We start from the raw sequence: 15,636 nt of genomic DNA, 5'->3' as shown, positions 1-15,636 counted from the left end.
CCATAAGCATTACATTTATAACAAGCCATAAAATTGATAAACATGCCTATTATTATTGTTGGAATGATTGCACATTGGCCTTCTTGGAGAAACTCATCTCGGTTTTCTAATCTTATGTTTCATGTCCTTGACTTTGGTGAAGCCAATATCAACCAACTTTGCCTTTCCTTTAGAATCTGCATGATTGTTTCTTGAAGCAGTAGAAGTAGTCTCCTTCTTTGAAGTACTAGCATGTGTCTTCATGCCCTTAGCAGTAGTATTTAAGTCAATTTTCCTTCTTCGAGCATTGCAAACTGTAGTCACATAAATCTGTCCAATTTAATTAAATGAATATTCCCTATTTATTTGATTAAAAATCAACTAAGCCATCAATTAATTATTTTAATATTTAATTAATTTATCTTCAAACATTCTCCTATTAATTAAATAAATTATTCAATTTATTTTAATCAATTCATTATACCAAATTCACAATCAATTAAATGAATAAATTCTATTTATTTAATTAAATCCCCCTTTTCCTCTTTTAAATAAATTAAATAAAACATTTATTTAAATCATTATCCCTCCCACTTGCATTTTCCTACAAATGCAACTTGCACCTATTTATTGAAATAAATGAATTTTTATTTTAATAAAATCCTCTTTTCCCTCACCCACCAAATCCACTTGCACTCCTAAAATCCCTTCTAGATTCTTCTAAACCCTTACTAATTAGCCTAATCCATTCCCTAATTATTGTCACATTCCTAAGCAACTTGGAGTCACTTCTCAAAGACTTCAAAGTCTTTGAAAAGCATTAAATGCTTTGTGTGTTCAACAATTTAACCTCTAAAGTCTTCCAAAACCACTAATGGCTCCTACATAACCATTAATGGCTCTTACATAACCATTTATGGTTAATTCAACTTGCACTCATAGGTCTCCTCAAGCATTTATTGCTTTGACCATGGTTATCTCTTTTGCCTTTGCACAAGAGTTTATCCATTGGATAAAAGCTTTATTCTTTGAATAAAGAATTTATTCACTCAACCCAACCTTGACCTTAACTCCCAAGTTGACTCTCAAGTCATGTCAAGCATTTAATGTTTTTTCCCTCTCTTCTCAACCTATCTCATATTGACACTTGTCATCCTAGGATTGGGTTGAAAGTCCTCACATGGATTGAACGATTAAAGATGTTTACTGTCTTGATATTATTATATTGTCATCGATGTCAAGAAATTGATTTTCTAATTTAGTATGATGTTGCCATATCTTGAGAAGTATGATTTAAAGAGTATAAAGATGTTGGTAAAAGACACAGAAAGAATATGATGAATAAGGTATTCAATGGGCAACTATTACCGAGTCAGATAATGATGAGATCATGATGTTTATATTGTTTTGGCATCATACATATGTTGTAAATTGTAAAGGTTAGTACTATACTATGTTATCAAGCAAAGAACCTAGTCGATAAACCCTAAGGAACCTAGTCGGTAAACCCTAAGGTTATTGCTATTGGTTAATGAAGGTGGAATGTCTACCGAGTGAAGTTTAGTATTTACCGAGTTGTTACCAAGTTTTAACCGAGCTATAGCAAAATGCATTAAATGGTTACATGCGTTATTTAACGAAGGAAGCTGATGAGCTAGAACTAATTAAATGATTGGTATGCCATGCATGAAATTTGTTAATGAATCTATGGCAAAGGAAAGTCAGCATGAAGATCAACAATGCAGATTGAACCGCAATACCCTGACACAAGTTCCAAGAAATATATGCAAGTTCCTAGGCGGGGTAAAATGTTTTCAGATTGAAAGATGCATTAAACCTGGACAAGATTGAAGATCTGATGGCTATGATTGATAATGGGAAATGAGATCAAGGAGATTAAGCGGTTAGCTAATTGTTTATAAATAGGGAACTATTGATAAACAATGTATGCGGGCAAGTGTATGCACAGGGATGCTACATAGTGATTACCGAGCACAGAAGCTTGAAGACTTGTTTGAATAAAAGAGTATAGAGGCCCAACAGATGGACAAGATTAGTTCTATGTCTATATTGTATTGAACAAATAAGAATCTGCTTTAGCATTTTAGATGTGAAGTTATAGATAGATTTTTATTACTGTTATTTCATGAAAGTGACAGAAAATATCTTAACCGAGTGGACTTAACAGTCTTATTTGTAAAACCCTCTATCAAGGTGACATTCTAATTGAGTGTTTGAAATCCTTTAACAAGGTCACTTCTAACAAGGTGAAGATCCTAACAGATCTAAGGGAAATCCCTTAACCAGGTCACATCTAGCAATGTGTTTGTAATCTGTAACAGGATTGTCTTTTAATCGAGCATACTCTAGAAGAGTATATTTCTTAGTGGGTCCAAAATCCCACAATGTTTTTTCCCTATTTGGGTTTCCATGTTAAATCTGGTGTTATGAGGTTTATGATGTTTATATACTTTTGAGTTTGCATGTTTAACGGTTTTGGTTATATTACTAAAGTATGTGTTACCGAGGTTGAATCTGATGTTTTTATGGAAGATTAAGTTTGTATGATTCACCCCCCCTCTCATCTTGTTGGCTAATGGATCTGTACGTACATTAAGTATCAAAACTATCAATTGGTATCAGAGCTTTGGACTCTGGAAGAAAAGTTTAAAGACACTTGAGTTAAAGATCCAAAGATGTATAAGAGGGATGCACCGAAGCTGAACAAGTCAAGTTTCTCTCCATGGTAGAAAAGGATGAAGCTGCATCTATCAGGAGTTGGAGAATATGCTGTATACTATCTGGAGAATGATTTTGTTACACTGAGCACCTATCTATTGACTATGGAAGAAATAAAGGCAAAGCAAGAACATATTCAAGCAATGATTGAAATAACATCTGCATTGACTGACTCAGAGTTTAATGATCTAGAAGGTTGCAATGATGCAAAGGCAATGTGGGATAAGCTCATATCAGTGTATGGAGGAGATGAACATGTTCAAAGAAAAAAAGTAGATAGTCTAAGAGGACAACTTGAATCTATGAGGATGAATGAAGGTGAGAACATAACTTAGTATAGTACAAGACTAAAGGAGATTGTCAATCAAATCAAAGGAGCAGGTGGAACTATTGAAGAAAAGGATATAACAAGTAAGTTGTTAAGAACCCTTCTACTAGCTTATGCAATCCAAGTTTCTGCAATCAATGAATTGAGGTCTGTACCTAATATGTCAGTTTCTTTAGATGCTACTATTGGTAAGCTACATGCATTTGAGTTAAGTAACTTTGATAATAGTGGATCTTTGGTAAATAAAGTTGAATCTGCATTTAGTTCTTTTCATCTTGGTGAATCTAATGATTACAATGAAAGAAAGTATAAGTACTCTAAAGGAGATCATAGTGGAGCAAGTGAAATATTTCATAAGATCATGGAGGAAGTACACAAGCTGTATGAGGAAATTAGAAAGCAAGAAGAGTTTGAAGCACTATTAGCCAGAAGGTTACCAAGAGGCAAAGGTAAGTATAAAGGAAAACTACCTTTGAAATGTTTCAATTGTGATAAGATAGGACATATAGCTTCTAACTGTCCTGATAAAGATTCTATTGAAAAGAGAGATTATCGAGATGACAGACAAAAAGATAACCATTACAGAGGACCCTGAGACTTCAGAAGAAGAGATAGAAAGACATGCTTAATAGCTGATGAGGAATCCAATGATGATAAATCAGATGAAATTGATACAGAGGAAGTAGTTTATGTCGCTATCAAAGATGGATCAGATGAAGAAAGGTATGAAGAAAAAGCCCTTATATCATACAAAAACACTAATGATTCTTGGATCATAGATAGTGGATGCTCACATCATATGATAAGTGATAAACACAAGTTTGTTATGTTAGAAGATTATGATGGAGGCTATGTTAGATTTGGTAATGATGCACCATGTCCGGTGAAAGGTAAAGGATCTATAACACTTCTTGACAATGCAAGATGCAATGATTTTTATTGGGTTGAAGGTTTGAAATACAATTTATTGAGTGTAGCACAACTAAACAACACAGGTTACCGAATAGAATTTCAGAAAGGAATTGTCAAAGTTCATGACAAGCATGCAAAGTTAGCTGCTACCGAGACACAAACAAAAGGTAACACATTTCACCTTGACTCAGCTCATAATAAGTGTTTGTATGCAAAGATAGATTATACCTGGTTATGACATAAAAGGTTTTATCATGTAAATTTTGATAATTTGATCAAAATAAGCAAGAAGCACCGAGTAAGAGGTCTACCGAGTCTTGAAAAACCTGAGAATGCTATGTGCCAAGGATGCCAGATGGGTAAGATGACAAGATCAAGCTTTACAAGTAAGTCTTACACTTCTAAGGGAATTTTAGATCTAGTGCACACTGATCTTTGTGGTCCTATGAAAGTTGAAAGTTATTATGGTGATAAGTATTTCATATTATTTGTGGATGACTATTCAAGGATGATATCAGTAATGTTTTTAAAAGAAAAATCAGAAGCTTTTCAAATGTTTAAATGGTACAAGGAAAGAGTTGAAAATGAAACAAGAAGACAACTAAAATGTCTTAGATCAGATAGAGGAGGAGAGTTCACATCTGATGAGTTCAACTTATTTTGCAATGATCATGGTATTAAAAGACAAGTCTCTGCATCGAGAACTCCACAACAGAATGGAATAGCTGAGAGAAGAAACAGATCTATTGTGGATTGTGCTAAAACATTGATGATTGAAAAGAAGGTGCCACAAACATTTTGGAGAGAAGCAATAAGCACAACAGTTTACACCTTGAACCGAGTACAATTGAAGAAAGGTACTTTGAAGACACCATATGAAATCTGGTATGATAAGAAACCTAATGTGAGTTATTTTAAAATCTTTGGAAGTAGATGCTATGTTCACAAAGATGATAGAAATGGCAAGTTTGATCAAAAGAGTGAAGAAGGAAAATTTATAGGTTATTCTTCTAGAAGCAAAGCATTTAAATGTCTGATCAAATCATCTAACAAAATAGTAGAAAGTGCAAATGTGAAAATTGATGAATTTGTAGAAAGAAATGATGAAGGAAATTCCAAGGAACCAGAAAACTATGATGAATTTGTCTATGTTCAACCGAGAAGTCTTACCGCGAAGACTATTGAAGAAAATGAAGAGAATATCTAGTTACCAAGTGATGAAGAAGATCATATCGATCCTACCAAGCCTGTATTAGCCAAGTATGTCAGAAGACATCATGCACCGAGTCAGATTATAGGAGGTAAGGATGATCCAGTGATGACAAGGAACAAATTGAGACAGAACACATATTTGATATTTGAATTTGAACCGAGAAAAGTGAAAGAGGCATTTAACAATGAAGATTGGATAAATGCTATGACAGAAGAGATTGATCAAATCAAGAAGAATGACACATGGATACTAATCCCAAGACCAAAGGACAAAAATGTAATCGGTACAAAATGGATTTTTAGAAACAAACTAAATGAAAAAGGAGAGGTCATTCAAAACAAAGAAAGACTAGTTTGCAAAGGTTATGCTCAAGAAGAAGGAATTGATTATGGTGAAACTTTTGCACTTGTTGCTAGACTTGGAGTAAGAACATTGTTGGCATATGCTGATTTCAAAAATTTCAAGGTATATCAAATGGATGTCAAATCTGCATTTCTGAATGGAATATTAGAAGAAGAAGTTTTTATTGAACAACCTGAAGGATTTGTTGAAGACAAGAATAAAGATCAGGTATGTAAATTGAACAAAGCTTTATATGGTTTGAAACAAGCACCTAGAGCATGGTATGAAAGATTGCACTCTTATTTGATTAAGATTGTTTTTATAAGGACAAGTGAGAACAACAATATGTACATGAAGAATGATAAAAATGGAATACTAATCTCAACCATATTTGTTGATGATATTATATTTTGTGGAAATGACTCTTTATGCAAGAACTTTGGAAATGAAATGAGCAAATAATTTGAGATGTCATTAATCGGTGAGATAAAGTATTTTATAGGTCTACAGATACTGCAAATGAAAAATGAGATTTTCATTACTCAATCCAAGTACATAAAGGAAATCTTGAAGAAATTTGGAATGGAGGATTCAAAACTAGTAAGTACTTCTATGACTACCAACTGTAAATTATCAAAGAATGATGAATCTGCATCTGTTGATGAGACACTTTACCGATCCATTATTGGAAAGCTACAATATGTTGTTCATAGCAGACCAGATATAGAACATGCAATAGGTATAGTTGCAAGATTCTTTGCAGATCCTAAGGAAACACACATGACAACAATCAAAAGAATCTTTAGATACTTGAAAGGCACTGAGGATTATGGCTTAGTATATCAGAAAGGAAATGATTTTGATTTAAAAGTTTATACTAATGCTAATTGGGCAAGCAACATTGATGATAGAAAAAGCACAAGAGGAGGAGCTTTCTTTTTAGGAGGAAGACTAGTGAGTTGGCTTAGCAAGAAACAAGGATGTGTTTCATAGTCAACAACAGAAGCTGAATACATTGCCGCAACATTGAATTGTACCAACATTGCATGGATCAAACAACTGTTGGAAGGTATAAATGAGAAAGTTATCGAGCCAATAACTATATTCTGTGACAATACTAGTGCCATTAACATTTCAAAGAATCTTGTTATGCACTCTAAGACAAAGCACATCTCTATCAAATATCATTATCTTAGAGAAGAAGCTCAAGAGAAGAAACTGGTGTTGGAGTATGTTAGCACAAAGGAACAAATAGAAGATATCTTCACCAAGCCACTACCAAGGGACACTTTTGAATATCTTAGAAGTAAGTTAGGGGTCCTACCCCTATCTTCTACTCACTGACCGAGTTTGGTGAAAGCATCAATCTGATGACTCTATTGAATATCTTTTGGGAGTTGATGCTACATTATACACTTTAGGATGTTTTCTAAAGGTGTACATGAAATTCACTTCATACAGAAAGAAATTATGTTTTAGTTCTTTACTTTTTGGCATTGTTGTCAAAGGGGGAGAAGACTAATAAAAAGGGGAGAAGACTGAAGTTTGGAAAGAAGACTGAGAATAGACAGGAGAAGTCTAATGTATGGGGGAGCAAGTCTGATGACAACAAGAGAGCATTTTAGCATTTCAGAATCACAACAATCCAAATCTTTTAAGGTCAAATCAATTGGTTTTGCCATCAATGCCAAAGGGGGAGATTGTTGGCAATATAGTATTATAACAGACAATGAAAGATTGTTGGCATTTCATAAGGATATTGAGAAGGTTGTTGATGATTATGGATATAACTGATTAAAGATGTTTACTATCTTGATATTATTATTTTGTTATTGATGTCAAGAAATTGATTTTCTCAATCAAATCATTTATCACATTGGTCATTTATCAATTCAAAATCATGATCGATATCAATTATCTTCAATCAAGACCTAATTGTCATTCTCGCATTGCTAATTCATCTTCTAGGGTTAAGTGATTTAATCATTTAACCTTGTGTGTCATTTCTTCCTTTAGGATTAATAAATTATTTATTTATCCTAAGTCTTCTCATCACAATTAAATGTTCATTTAATTGGCTAATTAGTCCTCTTTTTGTGAATTGATTAATAAATGACAAATTATTAATTAATTTACCTAATTCTTAATTACTAATTTTCCTCTTTTTCTAATTTTCTAATTTTCTAAATTCTTAATTTCAAATTCCTCCTATTTCTCTCCTAAATTCATGGAAATGACATGTCAATTTGTCATAATTTGTCATAATTGACAATCAATCAATTTTTGACATAGAAGTTGTCATAATTTGTCATAAATTATCAATCAACAAATTTTGCATAGAAAGTGCATAATTTGTCATAATTTGTCATGATTGACATAATTGATTTGCAATTTCCATTTGAATTGAATCATGCTAATCTTGTCTTTTCTCCAATTCTTCTATAAATTGGATGAATTTCTTCAATCAATCCCCTAATCAGATTATCAAATTTCTAATCAATCACATTTTGAGTACTCTTGATCAATAATCTTGTCTACTTGCTTTCAATCATGTATGTGCACTTGTAGGTGAGATCCACAACCAAACTATTTGAAGAGGAAAGAAGAACAATGGAGCCGCATGAAGGAAGCATTCAGATTTGTAGACACCTAAAAATGGTCAACGCTTGCGGAATCATACTTTAACATTTGCGCATTGCCTCATTTTAGGTTTTTTGCGTCGCATTAACATTTCTCCTATGTTTTTCACTTGGTCTTTATCATTTGTGAGCATCGAGTCATTCTTCTACATTCTTCATTCATCTTGCCTTCGAATTTGGTCTTGTCGACAACACTATCCAGTCATGATTTTGATCGATCTTATCCTATTGCATCAATGTGCATGCTTATTTGTCATCATTTTGGACATCGTCAATCCTAATTAGGGTTTTGTCCTCCTGTCAATCTTGCGATCGATTTGTCATTGATCATTGTCCTCTTATCAATCTTGTCATCTGGCGATCGATTTATCATCAATCCTTATCATTTTCAATCTTGTCGTTTAACGATCAATTTGTCATCGGTCGTTGTCATGTTCGATCTTGTCATTTTGCGATCGATTTGTCATCGATCATGGTCATTTTCAATATTTGTCATTTTGCAATCTATTTTGTCATCAATCCTTGTCTTTTTGTCAATCTTGTCATTTCGCGATCGATTTGTCATCGATCGTCGTCCTTCTCAATCGTGTCAATTTGGATCAATTTGTCATTATTCCTCGTCAATTGGTGCATTTTCTCAATCAAATCATTTATCATATTGGTCATTTATCAATTCAAAATCATGATCGATCTTCAATCAAGACCTAATTGTCATTCTCGCATTGCTAATTCGTCTTCTAGGGTTTCGTGATTTAATCATTTAACCTTGTGTGTCATTTCTTCCTTTAGGATTAATAAATTGTTTATTTATCCTAAGTCTTCTTGTCACAATTAAATGTTCATTTAATTGGATAATTATTCCTCTTTGTGAATTAATTAATAAATGACAAATTATTAATTAATTTACCTAATTTCTAATTTTCATCAATTTCTTAATTCCTAAATTCTTAATTCTCTAATTTTCTAATTTTCTAAATTCTTAATTTCAAATTCCTCCTATTTCTCTCCTAAATTCATGGAAATGACATGTCAATTTGTCATAATTTGTCATAATTGACAATCAATCAATTTTTGACATAGAAGTTGTCATAATTTGTCATAAATTATCAATCAACAAATTTTGCATAGAAAGTGCATAATTTGTCATAATTTGTCATGATTGACATAATTGATTTGCAATTTCCATTTGAATTGAATCATGCTAATCTTGTCTTTTCTCCAATTCTTCTATAAATTGGATGAATTTCTTCAATCAATCCCCTAATCAGATTATCAAATTTCTAATCAATCACATTTTGAGTACTCTTGATCAATAATCTTGTCTACTTGCTTTCAATCATGTATATGCACTTGTAGGTGAGATCCACAACCAAACTATTTGAAGAGGAAAGAAGAAAAATGGAGCCGCATGAAGGAAGCATTCAGATTTATCTCTGGTTTGCATAATATTTTTGAATGTTTTATCTTTATGTCTCTATTGAATGTGTTTAGGATAGATCATTGCAATGAGTTTTCGTGATTAAGCTAATGATTAGTATTTTGAATTGCTTTGATGATTTCCTATTTCCTATGCTACATTAATTGGTGAACTCGACGTGAACACTAACCATCTAACCCTTTAACTGTGTTTTTGAGTGCTTTTGAGTTGATTTGCAAGTCAAAAAACCCAAAAATAGGGCAGTGCAGGGCTTTCTGGAGATTTCTGCACCTGTGTCAGACAACCTGCGCCTATGTTATGCATTCTGTACTTGTGTTGAAGACATTTTGCGCCTATGTCATGACTTCTGCACCTGTGTCATGACTTCTACGCCTATGTAAAGTCCAGAACATAGGTAAAAATGCAGTGTTTTACTTGAAAATTGTCTTGATTTTGCATTCTGTTTTCTGTGTTTTGGTTTTTGGTACTAATTATCTGTTCAACATCTTAGCATATGCATGGCAAAGACAACAAATCAAACTACTAACATGTGTTATGCAGAATCGATAGTCAAAGAATAAATACCTCAAACTTTTAACTTGGGTTTTGTAGGTTGCCTTGGAGAAACAACTAAACTTGGTGTTTGTCATTAATGTTTTAGGCACCTAGTGATTTCTAAATAGGTTGGAATGAGTATGTTTTTGCTTTGATTGTTGAGTGTGACATTGGAGTAGGAGAGTATGCTCTCATCCTTCTTAGGGTGATCAGAAATCCAGATCTTCGATACCATGCTCGTGTCTTTGATTGTGTGTCTCCTTTAGAGGGCCTGCCTTCCCAACCACTTTGCTTTTGCAAGCAAGTGATAATCGTGAGAAGGGAATGACCCAAAGTGAGTACGGCTAGAATACCTTGGCATTCTAACTCACTATAAAAAAATACCCGATGAGTGAAAGCTTTGAAGGAAGTGTTACGTGGGAATTGCAGTTACTTGGGAAATGATGACCCTTGAACTCTTTCTCATATCAACATCTAAGTAGGGCCTCTTGGTCTAAATTGTGCTTGTGCAACTACATTTGTTTGGTATCTTGATGGGCTTAATGTCTCAATCACGCTTGCGTGACATCAAGGATTAACGCTTAACAGAAATCCTTACTAAACACCTTGTTTTTAGAGGCCAAAAACCCTTCTAGTTGCTTGAGAAGGACAAGTTCGGATACTTGGAAGAGATACTAAGTTCGCCATGGGGAGATTTCCAAGGGGACTGATGCTTGGCTGCCCTGAGAAGTGAGTGCTGTGGAGGGGAGCCTGTGGGGTCAAGCATCTATGTATTCTCCTTGAATCCCATAATGAGTCTACCTCTCAAGTACCTAATGTCCTTGCCTACCATAAGAAATGTGGGAATGAGCATGATTGTCTTGAGTCTAAGTTGCAATATCTTGTATTCTTTGCTTGTCAAAAGTTGAATTGTATCTCATTTCAAGAGCAAAAAAAATTGATCCAACATAAGATTAAACACAAGAGACATTCATCCAACAAAGGTTCAACAAGATTCAAAACTCATCTTCAAACATGGTTGTCAAATATTGTTCAAAATCTTGTCTCAACAAGCATGTCACTTACATTTAGGTTCATCCTAGGTTGCATTTTGCAAAGTTCATTGTCAAGTACCAAGGTTAGGTTTCACCTAAGTCATACTCTTTTCAAAGAGGGTCATCCATTTGCATATGTCCTCTTGCATTAAAGTCATACCATTGTCATACATTGCATACCCTAAGTCTCTTCTCTAAGCTTAGGTCATTATCATATCATATTAAGGTCACTTGCATATTAATTGTCCCTTAGCATATAGTGTCAAAACTAGGTTTTGTCATACTTGAGTAATCCAAATCTTTGATAAACCCTAAGTCATTGTTAAGAAGTCTAGACCTTATCAAACCTTTTGTCCTTTTGTCATCAATGTCATTTGGTCAAACCTAGTTTAGTATCCAAGCATATAGGGGAGACTTTGTCATTTTGTCCTTTTGTCACTTAAGTCCTTTTGTCCTTTGAGGTCTAGATATCATTCCAATTTCCTAAGGGTCCCTATCTTAGATTTGCATTCATAAGTTTGTCAAAATTTCCAAAAGCAACCAAAAACATAGATTGCATTTTCATCTATTTAGGTTGCATTTAGTTGCATATCATATATTGTCCTTGAAAAATTCCAAAAAAAAAATAAAAAAAAATATTGCATTTTACATAAGTGACATGCCTATTGAGACAAGATCAAAATCTAAAAACATGGGCGAACCAACGTATCAACCCATGGACAACATAGCAAATTCGCAGTTTCAAACTAGTCAAATAGTGCAAATCGAAGGTTCATCAAACACATCTCTACCACCATATGGAATGGTTCAACTTGGACCACCTCCATTATATGAACCGGTGTTTGTACCTATGAAACCAGGACATGGGAGTGTCCCACCAACTCCCAGAGGAAGTGCACCTTTCAATTGGAATCAACCAAACTTGCAACATGACATTCAAACTCAAAAATTATATGAAGAACAAACTCTTTTGCAAGGATTTGGTTTAGATCAAGGCATCCAACAAGAAACAAATCCAAATGTCCAACCAGATTCTTCATCCGATTCTGATGCTTCTGATGATGTTGACATGTTCCTTCAAGATCCAAAGATAACAAAAAAGATGGATAAGTTCTTGAACAAGGTCTTTAAGATGTTTCCACAAAATTATCTTAACATGATGAGTAATGTGACCTCTTCAAGTGACCAAATCAATGTGCAAGAACAACGAAGCGGTGAGTTGTTAAGTTTTTCCCCGCATCCAAATGAAGAAAATGCACATCAAGCAACTCAACCTACATTGATGAGTAAACGTGCTTCAAAGGCATTGACAGTGACTATTTCTCAGAAGTCACCATTTGAGACAATAAATAATCCACTATTCAATGCAACACCTGTAACACAAGATCAAATGAAGAACACGCAAGTATTCACAGCTGTCCCTCAACAAGAAGTGGTTCCTTACATGCATAAAATTGGATCAAAATCTAAGATGCAGGAAAGCTTCACAATTGGAATGCTTGATATCACCAATGTCCAAAATAATTCCACGATGCAACAAACTTCTTATGTCCCGTTAAGTTCAATATCTTTGCCAAACACTATTGCGACAAATCCTTCGATAATGGCAGCACAAAGAGCTACGGATAGTGGTTTGCACCAACAACAATTATTGCAACAATTGAGTAATATACAAAAGGTACAATCGAATGTGCAAACAAGCAATGTACCACAACAACAATTTCACATTCGACAACAAATTGCAGCACCTTTGGCACCATTACAAGTTAATGCAAACTTGCAACCATCACAATGGATTGGACAAACAACATAGCAAGTTAATGCAAGTGCTATACCCCATCCTAAGGAGAAGCAACGAAAATCATCTAAACAAAGTTTTTTACAAATGATGGGATATACACCATGACAACAATTGGCACAAAGTCAACAAATTCCGATCCGTCAACTTCAACACCAACATGTGCCACAATATGTGCCAAGGCAAACAAGTAATCCTACTTCACAACTGCAATTGGCACCTGTGCAATATCAACAACCTACTCAATTGCAATATCAACCTAGGCTCCAAGAAGCACAACAACAAGGTCGATATCAAGGCATAGCACAACCACAACAACAAGCGATGTACCAAGAACTTTATATGCCGGAGACACTAAAAACGGCCATTTCAGAGTATCAACAACCGATCGGAAATGCGATGTATTGATAAATAATACCAACCGAGATTAATGATGGACCTCCACAATCTGATACAATTGCGCAACAACTTGAGAAGTTGCAACAAAAAGTTGATGCATTAGAAACTAAAGGAACAAAGAAGTTGTATACAGATCAAGATTTATGTCCTAATCCATTTGACAAGAGTGTATACATGCCTCCATTCCCTAAGCATTTTGAGGCACCCAATTTTGAGAAATATAAAGGGAATAGTAATCCAAAAGATCACATTCAAGCATTTTTCGTGGCATGTACTGAATAAGCTATGAAGAGACGTATTTAATGCGATTATTTGCACGAAGTCTCATGGGACAAGCCATGAATTGGTATTCACATCTGCTTGGAAATATAAAGACTTGGTCGGAGTTGGCTCAAAAGTTTTTATCTCATTTTGCGTTCAACATCGACAATGACGTGACTATGTCAGATTTATGCAACACCAAGCAAAAGCAAGGTGAATCATTAGTGACTTTCTTGCAATGATGGCGAAGCTTGTATAGTCATTCTTCTCTTGATATACCTGAAGAACAACAAGTGAATATGTTCATCCAGAATTTGGTCCCAGAAATGATGTATGAGCTAAAATTGAAAAGTCCCAGTACTATAGAGAAACTCATTAAGAAAGGAATGAGCATTGAAATGACTCTTGTAGCTAAAGGAATTATCAAGCTCAATAAAGACAATGGCAACACCAATTATTTGGGGGATAGAAACAGATTTTGGTATAAGAACAAGAATGTCACTAATGATGGAGTTGTTGATGCAAGAGTGGTGAATGCAAATCAACCCCCATTCACGATCAAGAAATTGAGTGTTCCTAATATGTCAACTATGGAACAAAATCAAGCACCAATGAGCAATGTTACTCAACAACCGCACTACCAACAACATGCTCAACAACAGCATACTCAACAATATAACCAACAACAAGGCCAACAACAAAACAAGCAGCGCAAACCCTTCCGATCACGGGATGGGCCTCCTCGACAATTTACACCATTAGGAAAGCCTATTGAATCAGTAATGAGACAATTGATACAAGCAAAATTTATTAAGCTACCAGATATCAAGGTAGAACCAGCGGTAAAACCGCATTGGTGGAATGATAATGCGTACTATGAGTATCATTGGTCTAAAGGACACAAAACTGCATCATGTTTTCAATTGAAACATATGATTCAAGATTTATTAGAGCAAGGAGTAATTGAGGTAGATCCACCTCATGCGACTTCTAACACAGATCATACTATTTTCAAAAATCCTTTTCTTGATCATGACAAGGGGAAGGCATCTTCTTCAAACTCTACTCAAACGACAAATTATGCAAGTTCTAGTTATAATAATGTCATTAATTGTTTTCATGCATCAAATGAGTATGTTTCTACCCTGAGAATAAAGGGACAAGATCCTTCTTGCGCAGTCACTACTCGTCGATCCAAAATAGTCCTGAAAGGAGCTCCTGCAGCTCCTCCCAAGCCAACTCCTGCAAGCCAGTATAATCTCTTGGATCATCTAGGAAAGACACCTGCACAAATATCAATCCTTGAATTATTAAAAATGTCCCCCATGCATCGTGCAGTCCTGGATAAAGCTTTAATTGAGTCCACTATCCCGACAGATATTGTTGTTGACCAATTTCAAGCCTGGATTGGACATCTAGCTGTTTCCCAAAATGTCGCATTTTCTGACAATGATATCTCACCTGATAAGCTCCCTCACAATGATCCTTTACACCTTGAAGTCTTTGTTCATAACTGCAAAATCCGACGAGTCTTGATAGATGGTGGAGTAGGTCTTAATATTTGTACTTTGAGAGTGGTTATTGGCCTTAGATATACAGAAAATGACATTGATGCTTCAAAAAGAATAACAATTAAAGCATATGATGATGCTGAGCGCCCATCCAAAGGGATAATTACATTGCCTATCAAAGTCGGTCCAGTGACAGAAAACACTTTCCTGCAAGTCCTAGACCTTGATCTCCCTTATAATATGATCCTTGGCCATCCATGGATCCATGCAATGAAAGCAGTTCCATCCACCTATCATCAATGTTTAAAATATCCTTACAATGGAACTGAGATAACAATTCCGGGAGATCCTAATCAATTCCAATTTTGTGCTACTCTAAAGGATACCCCTCAGCAGCAAGTCCCAGTCAATAGAGAGGCTAAATCACATAACTATGTGGATCCTAATCAATTGTTAGATGTTGTCAAAGGAAAATTGAAGATACAAGACCAAGGATGTGGAGAATATTC

The sequence above is a fragment of the Cryptomeria japonica genome, chromosome 5, assembly GCF_030272615.1.
Source record: "Cryptomeria japonica chromosome 5, Sugi_1.0, whole genome shotgun sequence".
Classification (NCBI taxonomy): domain Eukaryota; kingdom Viridiplantae; phylum Streptophyta; class Pinopsida; order Cupressales; family Cupressaceae; genus Cryptomeria; species Cryptomeria japonica.
The sequence above is the reverse complement of the archived record's forward strand: the minus strand, read 5'-3'. Positions refer to the sequence as shown.